The 16,471-nt window shown below is 35.5% G+C and overlaps 1 protein-coding gene across 15 annotated transcripts in view; it reads left to right on the top strand.

The window, feature by feature from the left end:
* DMD (dystrophin) overlaps positions 1-16,471 on the top strand; it is a 1,118,883-nt gene that overhangs the window by 703,906 nt on the left and 398,506 nt on the right. The gene's annotated exons all lie outside the window — the stretch shown is intronic.

Raw genomic sequence — 16,471 nt, forward strand, 5'->3', positions numbered from 1 at the left:
GCTGAAGTAAGCGTATACATAGCTGAATTTAGGCACCACAATTTGTATATCTGAGCTGTAGTATTAAAAAGACATTAGTTTTCAGAAAAAAAAATACTTTTAGTAAAATGACACAAATACATTTTAATGAAATCTCTAGTTTGCCTCTGAATTTAAGTTTTTACTGATTAGCCATATACCTAAAAACTTTGCATTTTCATTTTCTGCTTGGGGTTGCAGAGTGTGCCAAGTTACTTGTCACAGTCAGACCACCTATGAATGCTGTTAAAAGTAGTTAGGTCTCAATCAAACTTGGGGTATAAAGCTACTGTTCAGTGAATCATAGAATAGTTAGGGTTGGAAAGGACCTTAAGATCATCTAGTTCCAACCCCCCTGCCACGGGCAGGGACAGCACACACTAAACCATATCACCCAAGACTCCATCCAGCCTGGCCTTGAACACTGCCAGGGATGGAGCAGCCACAACTTCTCTGGGCAACCTGTGCCAGTGCCTTACCACCCTCACAGTAGAGAATTTCTTCCTTATACCTAACCTGAACTTCCCCTGTTTAAGTTTGAACCTGTTACCCCTTGTCCTATCACTACAGTCCCTAATGAAGAGTCCCTCTCCAGCATCTTGTCTTTACAAGTTTATGTCTCCTAGGTCTGAGTAAAGTGTCTGACAAATTATTAGGCTTGGAATTTACCACTTGAAAACTTCCATTCACTCCTAAAAAGAGATTAAAGCCAGAAAATTGAACTTCCATCTGAGATCGTTAGTTAAACACTTTTTTTTTTTTTTTTTTATTTTTTTCTTTTCAGGTATCTACCGGTTTATAGAAAACTGAGTTCTCACTGGCCCTTAATAGCTGAATCTAAAGAATCTGAAAAATGCAGTATATATTTTTTTTTTTTAAATGAACAGAAACTGGATTTGAAAATGACAAAACTCAAATCTGTACATCTTCTTTGAAGGTGTTCTCGTAAGGTTTTCTATTTCCCAGATGATCTTGGCAGATGTTAAAAAAAAAAAAGAAAAGAAAAATGGAAAAAAGTTCAGAACTCATTTGGGGTTTCTGTCAGATTTTTCCAATTAAACTGAAAGAAAAAATCTTTATTTTTTCATTTACATATTTTTTCTTTTACTCACGGTTTGTGTAGGAAGCCTCAATTATTTTTTTTTTCACTTTCTCCTCTGAAAGTCTAGGGTCTGTAATAAAATTAGAAATCATGGAAAAAAGTCTGCAGGCCTGACAGAGGGACATATGTTGTCTTCCTTCAGTTATAGATCTGTAAGCACTGGAAAAAAAACCCACAGATTTTTACTGTGAGCCAAAGCTGAAGCACATATCTCTGGCACTTTTATATCAGGCAAACTTCTGCAGGTCACCAGAGTAGTCAGTTGTTTTGATAAGGATATATTTTTTTGTGTTCCTTGAAGCACCATGAACAAACATCATCACACGCAGATTTCTCTGGAGGTTTTCTGTTTCTCCATCCCCTTCTAAGAGTGTATCTTATACTTTAATCCTTTGTTCCTAGCTGTTTGTTTTGTTTTCTGGCATCTCTGCTAGAAATGAACATGTAACAATCTATCATTTCTGATTATCTCATATTGCAGGATGATATTATTTTCAAAATACAAAACATACGACAGTTACATAAATAATTAAGATACCTCCTTATCTGGCTTACACTAGAGTAATTCTGTTTATTTCACAGAAGCTGTGACAATTTACACCAGCTGAGAATGTAGGCAAATATCTCCTAATGTTATGACAAATTTTTGTTTTGCCTTGATCTGCCAAGCAGGGGAATGGAGGACAACACCTGCGAGTCTTAACCTTCAAGGTGGCACATTTGAAATAAGTCATGTTCAAACCTTCTTTACAGTCACAGAAACTGTTGCCCTACAGCAATGGAAATAAACCGAGAAAGAAATTGAGTATGAAAGAAAGAGCAGTCACATAAAAGAAGCTTTTTTGCTTTTACTTCTGTATTGTCTTTGCTTTTAGGTGTTTGTATCATGTGTTGACGACCTTGAGAATAGATATATGAGGAGTTTTTCTTGCCTTGGATATTAATAATTTTTAAATGGCATTTCCTTAGACAACTTTATTGAATAGTGATTCTAATAGGCTGCTGCCTCAGACGTTTAAGTAGAGGATGAAGATTAAAGCCCATATTTGAAAGTATGACTTTTAAATTCTAACCTGGTTTTACTTACTGTACCTTCTCCAAAGCCAGTATTTCTTGTAAAAATGAAAGTAGCACTATCTTTGAGAAGTCTTAATAGTATGAAAAACGGAGTGGTTTATAACCATTTTTACGCCTTCACATCAAATATTTTTTGTTTATTTTCAAAGCTCAAAGTATCTTCTGCTGTGATAGCCAACTAAGCCAACCACCTAGTGCTTCAAAGCATGCAAAAGGCCGTACAAAGCACTGGAGTTTGTGATGAATTCAGTTCTTGTCATATACCACCTGCCAGGGCATGTAACAGATCTGTAATGGCTTTCTTACCTTTTACTGTGCAGTAAATGGATTGATAGATTAGGTCTGAGACTAGTGAACCATGGAATCAGACGTTTGCTGGAAGGAGTTTATTACTCTTTAATATTATTCTTGGCCTGGTGTCAGCCAAGAGGGATGAGCTAGATTATCCGAAAGTAAGCTGGATGCCAAAATGAGCATTCTCCTCATTTATCCACCTTAGTCTTTGCAACATCTACTGTATGTATTATGAAGGTTATTATAAGTGCCTGATGGAGACATTTTGTTTTGCTGCCTTTTAATTTGCCAACTAGTATTAGAACTAATTACTAGACACTGAAAAGACTATTTCACTGTTTACTGCCTCAGCAAATCAATTTGTTGTACTATGTGGAAAAAAAAAAAAGGAGTGGAGTGACCTGGCCATAATTTGTGAACATTTTCTGTACCACCAGGAAAAGTATAGGTCATCTTAGCTTGGTTGATCAAGTGTAGAAAAAAACCCCAAACAGATGGGCCCAGAAAGTGCAGAAAGACAAAGTCATAACAAGATTATAGTTCATGTATTGTAACTTGCCTTGAGTAGTAATTATTCACAGATTACCTGTGATGACTTCAAATTTCCAGCATGTCAGTATAATTTAGTTCCAGTTCACACTGGAAATTACTACAATAGTTCCAATTGTTATTTGTGGGATGGAGGGTAAAAGATCTTGGAAAATGAATGCTATAGTTTCATTTCTGTTCTTTCAATTTGAAATTAGAATAGTATACCCAGTATTTTGGAGATCAGAAGGGTGTTCTTTTCCTGAATTTGCTTTCAATTAAAAAGTGACCTGATTGCCTTAAATGTAATAAAGTATTATGCTACGCTAAATTACCTATGACAGTTTGTCATAGATTGCTAATTAGGTGTAGTCCACATTCATGTTATTATCAGCCATGCTGACAAATGGCCTTATGCATAGCAAAATGAAGCTTGATGTGTATGTTTACTGGACAAACATGCGACTGTCACAAGCTCCAAGAAACAAGTATATATAGGTTTTATTCCTTTTTATTTGAGTGTTGCTAGCAGCTACCACTAATTAAGATTTTAGAAGGTGAATTTACTATCCGCAGAAGTATAATTTGCTGTTTTCCAGCCATGCTAAGCATACAGGAATAAAGATGTCACAACACAGAAGTAAAACAATGCTGATGTCCCTTCATTTAAAAATAATAACCCCTTTGGGTTTTTTCCTGGGTTTTTTTTAGGCCACATGTACTGAAGGTTTTCTGGCTCTATTGATATGAAGCTAGTGAGATACTTAAATATTTTGAAAACAGTGGATTGCCTGTGTTAGAGGACAGAGCACAATGGGAATTGGGTCCTAAAGCCTACTCAGCAATCAGAGGCAATTTTTAGTCACTTTAGCAGCTTCAGACATTAGTTTTTGTTACACTTTACATGCTATACTCTAAGTCCTAATGATTGTAATAGAAAGAATTGGAGACTATGGTAAAACATAAGGAGACATCTATTCTTTTACTATTTTTCTGTTGGTGTAATTTGAAAGGTGAATTATGATAGCTCCATGAATGTTTACAGTCAAGGCTAAAATACAGGTTTTCACAATAGATGGAAGAAAATGAATCACTCATAACAGAATGCAGTTTTTGTTCCAGAAAAATAGGATATTAGATATGAGTCCTCCAGGGCGGCCTTACTGTTATACAAAATCTTAATGTGAAAGCCAGATTAAATAGGAAGCCAGGTAGTGGAAAATATGAAACAGAAAATCCCTTAAAATATAATCACAATTTTCTTTGCTATTGGTCCAAATGATATAGATAATAATAGTGTTCTTATTATGTTGTGGCTTCCTTCCTGCGTAGAATATGTTGACAGCCAATTATACTTTATTTTAGATTGAAGCGGGTTAGGAAGAGCATGTTTGATCTCACTTGCAAAATGCAGATGGATGATAGTAAGAATCTGTTTCTAGAGCTGTTTTGTGTGGATTTCTGAAGTCTTCTATACAAGTCAGTTTACAGGATATTGAGGTCAAAGAGCTGATCTATATTCATACTACATCCAAAAGATCTAAATTTTAAAGAAGGGAGAACCCTCTTTATTTCATTTTGCATGGGAACATACCAGCAGATGATCTGGGACAAACAAAAGATCCATACACCCTCTGACCATGTCCATTTAGCCGTCTGACAATGCCTGAAATCAGATACCTAGAGAAGATCATATCAGTGAAGAACAGGTAGCAAGCAAAAAATGTGCATCATCTCAAATGGTATCTGGACAAGTTTAAAGAGGAAAAATCTAGAAATTACTATAAAATATAAAAACTACGCCAGAATCCATGGAAACTTTCAGCACAAAGCTTCCTATGTCAGGGAGTGGAGGGGGAAGTTCTGCCATCTTGAAGTACAGTTTCAAGCACTGAAGACTGAAGGGTCATTCACTTAAAAAAGGCATAAGAAATTCCCAGGCTTTAGTGAAAGATAAAGTGTTGTCATGTAATATAAAGGGGTAGAAAGGAAATGCAGAGAGTTTTCACATCCTTCAAAGGAGATAATTTTGATAAAGACGCAACTTAAATGTGTTATTTTTAAGAAAATAAGAAACCCTCCCAAACAATCCTCCTCCCAAATTATATTATGATATTTTAACCACAAAGATGCTGGTCATCCCTATTGTGTAGGTAATGTAGCCTACCAGACCAGTTCATCTGGCCTGTGTTCAAACCAGTGAGTCTCATGGACAATAAAGTGAATTGGCAAAGCTCATCATCATTTAGTTCCACTTTCTTCTCTGAATAGCAGAAACAAAAGCTGATTGAGGAAAGAATTTTTCTTATGGGACGATTTCATGTGTAAAAATGGATGCAGATTGATTTAACCTAAGTTAGACTTGGTATGTTGCATGCTATAGCTTTTTTGTTTCTCCTGCGGAGAGTGGCATGTTTATGCTGCAGTGTTGCAGAGGGTCCTGGTTCCCCCGTTGTGGGAGCCTGACAAGAGCACACACAGAGCTTCAGTCTGATCCCAAGCCTAGGCTTCCTTCCTATGGAAACAAAGGCGACATCTTGTGCACAGTTAGGCCTTATCGCAGTGTGGGGCTGGGATATGTTCAGGGCATGCACTCTCCTCTGGGCATTCAGGACCACTTCAGCATCCAGCAGGTTAGATGTAGCCTGAAGCATTTTCTGGAGAAGCCTTTTTCCTTGAAACCCCAAAAGCCATCATTTCAACTTGGGTAGCCAAGCTTGCATAATGTGAAGATAAACAGCCTCCTTCTCTGCTCCCCTACATGTGCTTTGCACATTGGTCTATTTTTCATTTATTAAGATACAAGCTCCAATATGTATTTTCCTCATTTATAAACACGAAAGTGAAAATTAAGGAAAAAGTTATGTGTCCCACCAATAAAGCACTATGAATAAATATGTGCAGTGGCACAGCATCAGAAAAAGGAAGGTTTTAGTGCTGTAAATCTCTGATGGTATATTTGGGTACGATACTTTACAGAGACCATTTTGATCTTGTCACTTTCTATGGACTGGAAAAGCCAGGGAAGTTATTTAATTTTTCCAGCTGCTCTGTTTTCCTATGCAAAACTCCAAATCCTAGAGTAATATTGTAAAATTAAATTACTTGGACATATTAAAACATTCCAAACATTCAAAGCATTGTAGAAGTGGTTAATAAAGCTGGTTTACATTATTTAGGCATCCTGCAGAGAAATATATGATTGCTCTCTTTTATTAGTGACACCATCAATTTTCTTTGTCTTGTTAAGTATTAATAAATACTCTCCTACAAAAGTAAATTGTTTACTCTCATTTGAAGGGATTAGACATTTGGAAGTCCTTTCAAGGAAAAATTTACAATATTCAAAATGTTTTCACAGCAATCAGACAATAATTACAAAATATCAAGGGCTCTTGTGACATACTATTGAGTATTTACTGCTCTTTTCCTTTAAGACAAGTTTTTTGAGTGTATTTAGAACAGTTAGGATTCTTTCTTCTTTATTCGTGTTAGATTCTAGCTTTGTTTATTTCACTTTAGTTTTGTTTTTCCAGCTGTGTTTTAGGCTTAACAATAAATGACAGCAGCCATAATAAATATAATTAAAGTCAAATATATATAACTTGGAAATTCATCATGGTATTATTTGTGGATTTCCAGAGATGTTACTCATCAACATGTAAAAACTTAGAGGAAAGGAGCTCCTTACAAGCTGATTGTGCACATTTTCTAATGAGTTTCTTGCAGCAGATATTGAAATAATACATCTTGGTTATATATTGACTCTTTCCTTCTTCTCCTTCTGTTCCCCATAGTCACCCCAACAGCAATCTCTGTGACCCAAATTATTCCTTATTGTCTTAATTATTACTGTGACTTTCTCAGAAGGAAAGAGGACAAATTGTTAGACTGCTGTGTCTTTGTAGCCTCCCCCACTTCACATGAAAGATGGGCAACAAATTTTGGAAGGGTTTTGCAAAAAGAAAAAGAACACAAGACTTGCAACATTTGACAAGACTAGGTTTGTGTTCAGTGGGATGAAGTGGAAAGGAATTTTTCTCTTATCTTTTGATGTTTCCACAATGTGTGCTACTAGTAAGATCTTTCTGAATAATTCTCTATGTTCTACATCATTTATCAAGTTAAACCCCAATGTACTTAATAGGAGCTCTCCATCTAAAACAATAGTAAGGAACACATGGTTTAATTTTCTTAAACCCACAAAGTATCTATGAATATCAGTTGGGATGTTTGTGGTAGTGTGATATTTCTAATTAGGGATAGTAAAATCTAACCATTTTGTACAAATTTTATGCTTATAGAAAAATTTGTATCAGTCCTATTCACTATACTCTATTTTTTTTTTTTTTTCTTTGATACAAACTCTGAGTGGGTATCTATTTCTGCTTTCATAACATCTTACTACAAAAGTCCAAATTATCCTCGGTAATCAACATTATACTGATTTCTACTTTTGAAAAATAAATAATTTTATTATTTCATAGAAGACTCTTCTGAAAGTTGTAAGTCTAAATATGAAATTTAAATATCCATTTCTAAATTTGCCTTTCAAATCAGAAATTTTAATACATTTTACTCATTTTATCAAAAGGCAAAAAGCTGGCTTAGCTTCCTCAGAAGAGATATAATACCTGCTACAGAGTTATGAATAAATACCATGCTAGTAGTCATGAGAATTCCTGATCCACTATTACTATTTTTAAAGTCTATTAATACTTAAAGGACTTAATGAAGAGTTTTGTTTATATCCAGACACTGACATTAGTCATATGTACATAGAAAGAGTGAGATAAATGTGTGCATTTTCTTGTTTTATAAAGTTCGTTCTTTTCTCTGATTGTTTTGTAGTATTGTAGTATTACTGTGAAGTCACACAGCATTTAAGTTGGAGGTTGGATATGATATTGGAAAATTCATTTTCCACTCTGGTGTTAAATGAGTTGGAAATTTCTTTTCAGGCAATTACATGTTGGGGTTTAGCCCTGGAAGGTCCAACATGCTATTGCTCTTAGTCTTGCTCTTCTTTTCCGTTGCAACACTTCATAAACAAAAACTATCAAGTATGTCAAATGATTACAGTGGCTGGCTCTTTCAAAAGTTTTGGTTAAAGGGAACATTTTAAATATTCTGGTTAAAATAAGCCCATGATTATTGGACCTGGAAACCTGACTAGGATGCTAGATATCTCTCTTTCTCTCCCAAGAAGTTAGTTTACCTGTTGTTTTATCATTCATCACTTCTGTAGCATCTAACTCATTTTTAATTCATTAATTACTGCCTTAGAATACCAGATAACTGTATGGTGGTTATTTTTGTAAGTGTACATGAATGTGGTCTGTAATGGATTATCTCTGACCTTAGTTGAGGCTGAAGTCAGATCACTTATGCAAGTGCTGATTCATTTCACTCCTTAAAACCCATCATTATGATGATAGATGCCATCCCTACTTGAGAAGTATGTCCTATTGAGCCAGGAGACTGTTGAAGCTGAGCTGATCTTCTCAGCTATTTCCTTCAGGATCCCTTAGCATTTGCTCTAGCCTCTAATATTTTTCTGGTGTTCTTTTTGAATTAATATGTCTATTCGTAGTTGTAAGTAGCAAGACTTCTATGGCCAATCCCAACTAAATACCTACAGTAAAGCTAATGTAGTTAATTTATAACAAATTCAAAGGTATTTTGTGCCTGCTTAAAAAGTAAGGATGAACTAGATTGTATTGATGACACCACAAATAATTTAATAATAATCGCCAGGGTAGCTCTGGGAAGAAAGACAAGGAGCTACTGGAGAGGGTCCAATGGAGGGCCACAAAGATGATTAGGGGTCTGGAGCATCTCACTTATGAGGAGAAATTGCATGAGCTGGGCCTGCTTAGTCTAGAGAAGACCGAGAGGGGATATCATTAATGCATATAAATATCTGAAAGGCGGGTGCCAAGGAGATGGCGTCAGACTCTTTTCAGTGGTGCCCAGCAACAGGATGTTTCACCTCAACATGAGGAAGAACTTCTTTACATTGAGGGTGGCAGAGCACTGGAACAGGTTGCCCAGTGGGATTGTGGAGTCTCCATCTCTGGAGTCATTCAAAACCCACCTGGATGCACTCCTGTGTAACTTGCTCTAAGTAGCCCTGACTTGGTGGGGAGGGTTGGACTAGACGATCCCCAGAGGTCGTTTCCAACTCTAACGATTCTGTAATTCTGTGATACACTGGAAGAAAACATTTCTATTTCTTTTTGTATGAATCATAAAGACTTGAGATATGTGTTCACAAGGCCACATTGCTACTCTGTTCACTACATACTTGAAAGTCAAGATCACTCACTAGAATTTGAATACCAACATTATTTATTTTTCTGTAAGTATTATCAGAATATATGCTTTGCTGCTAGGAAATGCTACAAGTATTCAGCTGTCAATAAAATTCCAACCCAGTGTAATTTATCTACATTGTGCAAAGAAAATGCAAAATAAATCCCTGTTTATTTACTGTGGAAATAATAGTTTATCTATACTTTCATTATCTAACTTACTGTTCTATGTAGCTTATAACCAGAAATTGCTGTTTGATACTGATTTTATTGCTGTGTTAAAATCTTATATCCATTTATATCCATTTTCTCTACCAAACAAATTGTTAAGGGTTTGTTTGTTTGCTTGTTTGCTTTGTTGGTGGTGGGTTTTTTTAATTCCTGTAGAGAACTGTGTGAGCAAAACCAGTAACAATTCTAAGTTTATAGCTTGCATTTTAAGGTACTATATGTTGTATAAATATTTGTCATTTGTTTCATTGCAATGCCTTTTGGCTTTGTTTTCATTGTCAGGCATTCTGGCAGATGACAGTTTTTAGAAACTCCATGGCAGTTTTGTGAATGCTTCTGGGAAGCTTCTCTCAGATGTAGGCAGCAGCATGGAAGAAAGTATTGATGTGTTTAGTTTAGCTATTGACTGATTGCCACTGTGAGCTGATTACGCTTTCAGTACTGGGCATGACTTTGAAAGTAAAGCAATCATATAATGTGTGATCTTAAGGAAAGAAAAGGAGGGCTGTAGAAAAAGATGGTGAGACAAAACAGCAGGCAGGAAGAACTGTCACATGGAAAGACCAAAAGTAGAGATAGGACTACAAGGGTTTGCCAAAATGCAAAAGAGATCGCTCTCAACTATGTCAGGGAGGCTTTATCATACCCTGTAAAGTAAGGTCATGTTTCCCTGAAACTCCTCAACAGCATGCTCAGCTCTGTGCTGAACAGCACTATGGCCTACCATTTTCTCTTATCCTCCCAACATTGTATGTCAGTCTGTGCTTTCCGTGGGGAAAAAAGCTTTGACTGACAGGCTCAAGGTAACTGTCCAGGCAGGCTATCAGCACTGCAGGGTGCATGCTGGAGTTTGCTTGCCTCACAGACTTTAGGAAGCCTGAGGGATAGATATGGTATTATCTACTGTAAACCAGGGAAAGAACAATTGGGGCATTATACTTTTGTTTAGAAAACATTTTCTGGACAGAATATCCTTCATTAAGAGTCACTGAAGGAATTATACTGTAAACCCTTTGTGGGTGCTTTTGAATTTCTGGAACTGAGTAAGAAACCAAGATAAATAAAAGAAAATCATGAACTTTATGATTTTCTTTATGAAGATTATTTAGCAGAGACTTAAGGTGGAGGGTCTTGTGCTCAGAAATGCCCTTGACAAAGGAGAATTCCTGAGATAGAAAGCAGAATGAATGCCAATTAGTTATAAATATTAAATATAAAAAGCATACAGATATTCAGAAGACTGTGATACATACAATCATATTTCCATTAAAAAAAAAACAAAAAAACCAAAAAAACCAACAAAAAAAACCCCACCCCAAAGTATTGGGGTGGGGAAAATGCTTGTTTGCTTTTTAAAAAGCTAGGCAGCTAGATGAAACAGAAAAAAGATTTTTTTTCTTAATAAAAGTGAAACTTGAGAACATTACAAATACACTGTTAAGAAGTTAAAAAAAAAAAAAAAGGGGGCAGCCAAAAAACACATGCCAAGGTCAGGTCCTGTGCAGCTTGTAAGGAAACATGAAACATGAGCTACACAGCAAATAAAAAACTTCTATGCATATTTTTAGTAGCCTAGTTTCATCTCCCCTAATAATACAGTCTCCAACTTTTTCAGAGACACTATGCCTCATAAGTATTCATTGTTTTAAAGAAATTGCGTAGTTTTTGTTTTAAAGTCAATATTGAGTTTGTTAATGAAAATGGCTCAGTTAATTAACTAAATGGCATCCTAAACCAAACTTATATGAAACTCTTTCTTACACCGATTGTTTTTCATGAAGAAATGATGCATACAAATTAACTTATCCCCCTTCCATTTTAAATCATTCTTTTGTAGATGCTCTAGGGATGGTGATTTTAACTAGATAAAAGTTTCTGAACAGTGCTGAAAGCATTGGTGGTTTATGCACTCATCTTACTAGTGTTATGGAAGTGTCAGTTATGATTTATCAGTAAATCTGGATTGAAGGTTGCATTTAATAGTTGTTGTGACTAGTTATTTCTTTACTATCCAAGTCCTGGCTTGGACAACATAAAAACCTACTTTCAGTCCAGTTATGCTGTGGGCTGATTGCGGTGTAATCATCTGTCTCCTTTTTTCCTAATATTTTTATTTTTGCAGAAATGGAAAAAAGAAGAAACTGCTGCTTGTTTTACATTTAGTAAGGAAAGCAGTTCATACAGAAGGCTATACATTCTTTTTCTCTATGCAAACAACTGTGATTTTTTTCAAACCTGACACTACCAGTTATTCTACATTTGAAGTCTAGTTTCTTTGCTAGTGCTTTGAATAACAGAGACCCTCCCAAGCAGAGCATCCAAGAAAAGCGCTCTTCACAGATACCCCACAACATACTTTTGCTCATATTCTTTGCAGTTTATTATAATTTAGCATGTTATGCAGATCAAGAAAGCTATATTTTAATCCACAGCCAGATTAATCAAAATAAGACCCATTTATGAGTGCTGCTCTGTTATTAAGAGATTGGTGAAACAGCTAGCAAGAGAAAGCAGTACCTTATCTAATATTGGGTGTTGGAATTTCAGAATTTTTTTCTTTTCATTCACCATTAGGAAAATTCTCCATATTCTTTTTTGACAAATGTTATAACGGGGAGATGCATCTCCTTCTATTTCTAAACAGCTGGGTAATAACTGGGAAATATTCAAAATCAGTCATCAGTCACTTAAATATAATATATGCAAGTCATTTCAGTGTCTTTCCTTTTATTTGGTTGCAGCTGCTGATAATGATAGTGATACCTTACCAGTAATATAATTTATCAAGTTCATTAATTTAAAATAACATTTCTGACCCCTGCATACTGTTCGCCATTGTTCATTCTTTCTTACTTAACGGTCTCTACCTAATTAATTTGAACTTTTTTCCTTTCAAGCATTGTTTCTGAGTTAAAGGATTGGACTGTAACTTCACAACTATTATTTTAATTTATACTGCTTTATTTGAATCTGCTTTCTGGATATTAATAAGGAATTTAACAGATCAGGGACACAGAAAGTGATTTTACATCAGATCACATACTTCATACAACTTCTTCCTCCCTTTATACTTTTAATAAGAATCGGTATTCCTTTCTGTCTGCTCAGCTCTAATTCATCCCATAGTGCATGCATACAACTATGTGTAAAGACTGAAAAATAATTATCTGGAGCTAAAGTCGGAAAGAGCAGTGAAAAACTGGAGCACGTAAAATGATCAAGGAGACTATACTGCTAATCTGGGCATATGTATCATTTTGCACCAAAGTAATCAGATTGAGGTGGGGGTGGAAATGACAGTAGTATATCATTTAGGCTTCTTGTGAAGGAAGATCATCCAAGACATGAGGTTCAGATGGAATAGAACAAGCAATGCAAGTAATTTTAGAATTCAGAAGGAGAAGAAATGAAAAGAATAAGATTAAGATCTACTTTGAAAATACACAACTATATATGCAAAATTTCAGTAAGTATTCTCATATTTGGAGAGATGAAATGATTTCTATGTTGGTAATGTATTTGTGGGTTTTTCTAGTATTTTAATGAAAAGAACAAAAATTGGAATACATAAATAAGGTGAAAATGGCCTGATAGTTTTAGAATAAAATTATGTATCGTGAAAACCAGTGTGAGTTGGTAAAACTAGGCTCTTCTACTATTTCCCAATTTAGGCCTTAAATCTTTTCTATTATTCTGCTACTAAGCTTCCAATTAATTTAAATTAATTAACACTTGAACTTAAGTACAAAATTTTAGATGCCTCGGATGCTTTGAGATTAATGTTTTGATACGTATCATTGAAATTCTGTAGTCCTTTGATGTTGAAATCTGATTTTCTTTTTCTTTGAAGGAATAATCCATACTTTTGTTGTCCTTGCACTTGCAAATTTATTTTTTTTCCTTTGGTTGCAAACCAAGGTATGTTTTACAAAACATACCTTTGCAAAACAAGGTGTGTTGATCATGTGCCAAATAAGGCAAAGTTGAAAAATATGTAATTTATATGCAAAGGGCTAAGCTAGATTTTTAGAAAGATGTTCCAATTGAAGTTGCCCTTTCTTCAGTTTTTTTTCTTTTGCACCTTGTCTTCCTTGCCAGCCTATAATACTCCTTAATCAGACCTGTGGTCTTAGGCAGATGTGGGGGAAAGCATCTCACCTGTTTGCCCTGTTTTTACTCTGCTGCAGTTGTTGCCTTATGCCTGCTGTTCCCATTGGTCATTTTCATTAGAGGAAGACATCATCCCTCCTCTGATAAAATCTAACAGTCTGTCTTAAATAGGAGCGGAAGAGATAAGTACCAAAGGGGATGAAACTGAGTAGGTACTGGATGGTTACCCTGAAATAACGAATGGATAAAAGGAGGATGGGGGAAAACGGGGAACAAAAGCAAAAATGTAGAAAAGAGAATTGGAGTGAGACACTAGCCAAGGCTCATTCATCCCTGGAAGCATCCAAGAACTTGTAGAGAGAGCCCAGAGACAGAAAGGCAGTGAGATGGCTGTAGGTCTTATCAACATCAGAATCCCACCTCAAGATGGAACTGCTGGAGCTTGGAATAACAAGCTTGAAAGACTGTAAGAAGGTAGGGAAGATACTGGAGGACCAAATCTCCTTGTATACTCCTCTGTCACAGAAAGGGCATAAATCTGGACACTCAGCCATCATGTCCAGAACTCCACGGAAGTTTTCCCAAATTATGCTTCCAGTGAGTAGCAGAATCAGCTCAGGAAAAAAACTCCCCCAGAGACAGTCTGCAGCAGTGCTTCAGCTTGATAGGCAAACATGTAATTACCTTAAACTCATCAGGTTCCAGTTTGATTAGCCAACTTGACAGTTTGATGCCAGAGCTCAAAAAAGTCAAATAAACACCAAAATAAAAATCCCCAAAACACATACACAAAAACAAAAAAAAAAAACAAGGGGGGGGGGGGGAGGGGGGAAGGGCAAGCAAACAAAATCCCTGAGACCTGCGATCCAGAATCTAAGAATCTGATTCCCACAGAGTGACATGTAACCTCTTACCTGTATTTTACAAGTTACTGCCTTATTAAATGTTTATCTGTAGCCCTAACTCGAGTTTGGGGGAAGTGCTTTATTTCTTTTCATCTCTGTGGTGAAAATAGATGCCATTAAATTTCTGTATATAATGAACTGATTCATATCGACCTAGATTTCTTTTTTATTTTTATACTAAAAAGAGTATAATCCTGTGTTTGCGTTATAATTTTAGAGCAGGACCTAACTGGAAGAAGAGGCTGCATTTACTTATTATTTGCCTCTTATTTTGCTTTTTTTTCTTGTGTAATTATTTTTAAGAACAGTAGGTTGAGGCACAGTCTGTCACCAAAGCTAATATTTCATCTTCTGCCTTTCTATATATACCTTAGCATATAATTTCATACTTCCCTCACTGCACAAACTCTATGAAGTTTTTCTTGCTCTGTCTTGCGATAGACCCAATATGCTTGATTTATGTTTTTTGGTAGCAGATTAATTTAAATTTCAGATCTTCAGAAGTCAGCTTAGATTTTTATTTGTCTATGACTACCTATTTACTTTCAGTAGTATTTCTGTGGAACTTGTTTACATTAATACTAAAGCTACTAAACATTGGAGATTAACATTCAAAAGTTGCAAGAAAGATGAAACTAATCTTCTATGAAATTAGGCCAAGGTCTGCATAGATACTGAGTTAACACATAAGGGAAATTAATGCATTTTTAATTGCTTGTTTTCTTTGTTTTTGGTGTTCTTTTTACATATATATATATATATATCTGGTGCCATTCTGGAAAAACATTTTTTTGTTATATATAACAAGATTAGGAAGATAGAAAAAGTAATTTGGCTCATGGGTCAGTTTTTACTAAATAGGATATTATGGATGGCTATAGTAAACAATGGAGATAATTTAATATATGGCAATCAACTTCTTGAATTACAGATATCACTCAAGTATTGTCTAATAAATCATATTTGGAGTATATGCAGAGGTATGTTTTAGAAGCAACAAACCAGTATTTTTGAACCAAATAGATAAAGAAATATGCACGTCATGAGACAGTTGTGTTGGTCCCGTTCTCTCAGCTGGTGGATTAGAAGTTACTACACAGCAGTAATGCTTTTGTAGCTAGGCAATATAGCAGCAGTGCTTCCATTAATGCTGTTTACAGGGAATTTATATTTTATTATGTACCAAACCTCAAGTTTGGTACTTTTAAGAATGTTGCTTTAGTAAAAACATACTTAAAAACATGAGCATTGGGAAACCTCATTTTTCTTGATATGGAAAACTAACCATACTTCTTGGCTGATTTTAATAATTAACTGCCACTGTTTCTTGTCTCTGCCCAGGCCCTATATGTGCCGTTGTGAATTTTATTTTCTTTTTAAAGTACAGATGGTTTCTCCCCTGGTATATGTTTGCAATGTTGCCCGTTGTGTGGTATAGTGACACCTCACCTTTCTAGCTATAGAAAACAATCTGGGAAGGACAGCATGGAGCTTTGTGTTGGCTTATTTATTTCCAACCTGTTCCTATATTTACTCCAAGTGCTTCAGTGCTGTTGGATTTGAACTATGCCATTGACTGATTCTTAATTTCTGATATTGTTGGCACAGAAGAATGTGCTTAGTTAAAAATCCGTCTGCTTTGAATGCAAATCAGAAAACAAGTGGCCCAATCAGTATTGATGATATATTTCTTCATTATTTTTCTTCATGGTATGCATCTGCTCATGTGTATTTGGACTCAACTGACAACTCTAAACACCTTGTAACAAAACACATGCTTATAAATGTCTAGACTCATGAAGTCAAGAAAGGTTAGATATCATTCAAATGATCAATTCATATTTTCACTATTGCTTTTCCTGATTAAAAATTGACCTTTAAAACAGCTTCGT

The sequence above is a fragment of the Strigops habroptila genome, chromosome 2, assembly GCF_004027225.2.
Source record: "Strigops habroptila isolate Jane chromosome 2, bStrHab1.2.pri, whole genome shotgun sequence".
Lineage (NCBI taxonomy): Eukaryota > Metazoa > Chordata > Aves > Psittaciformes > Psittacidae > Strigops > Strigops habroptila.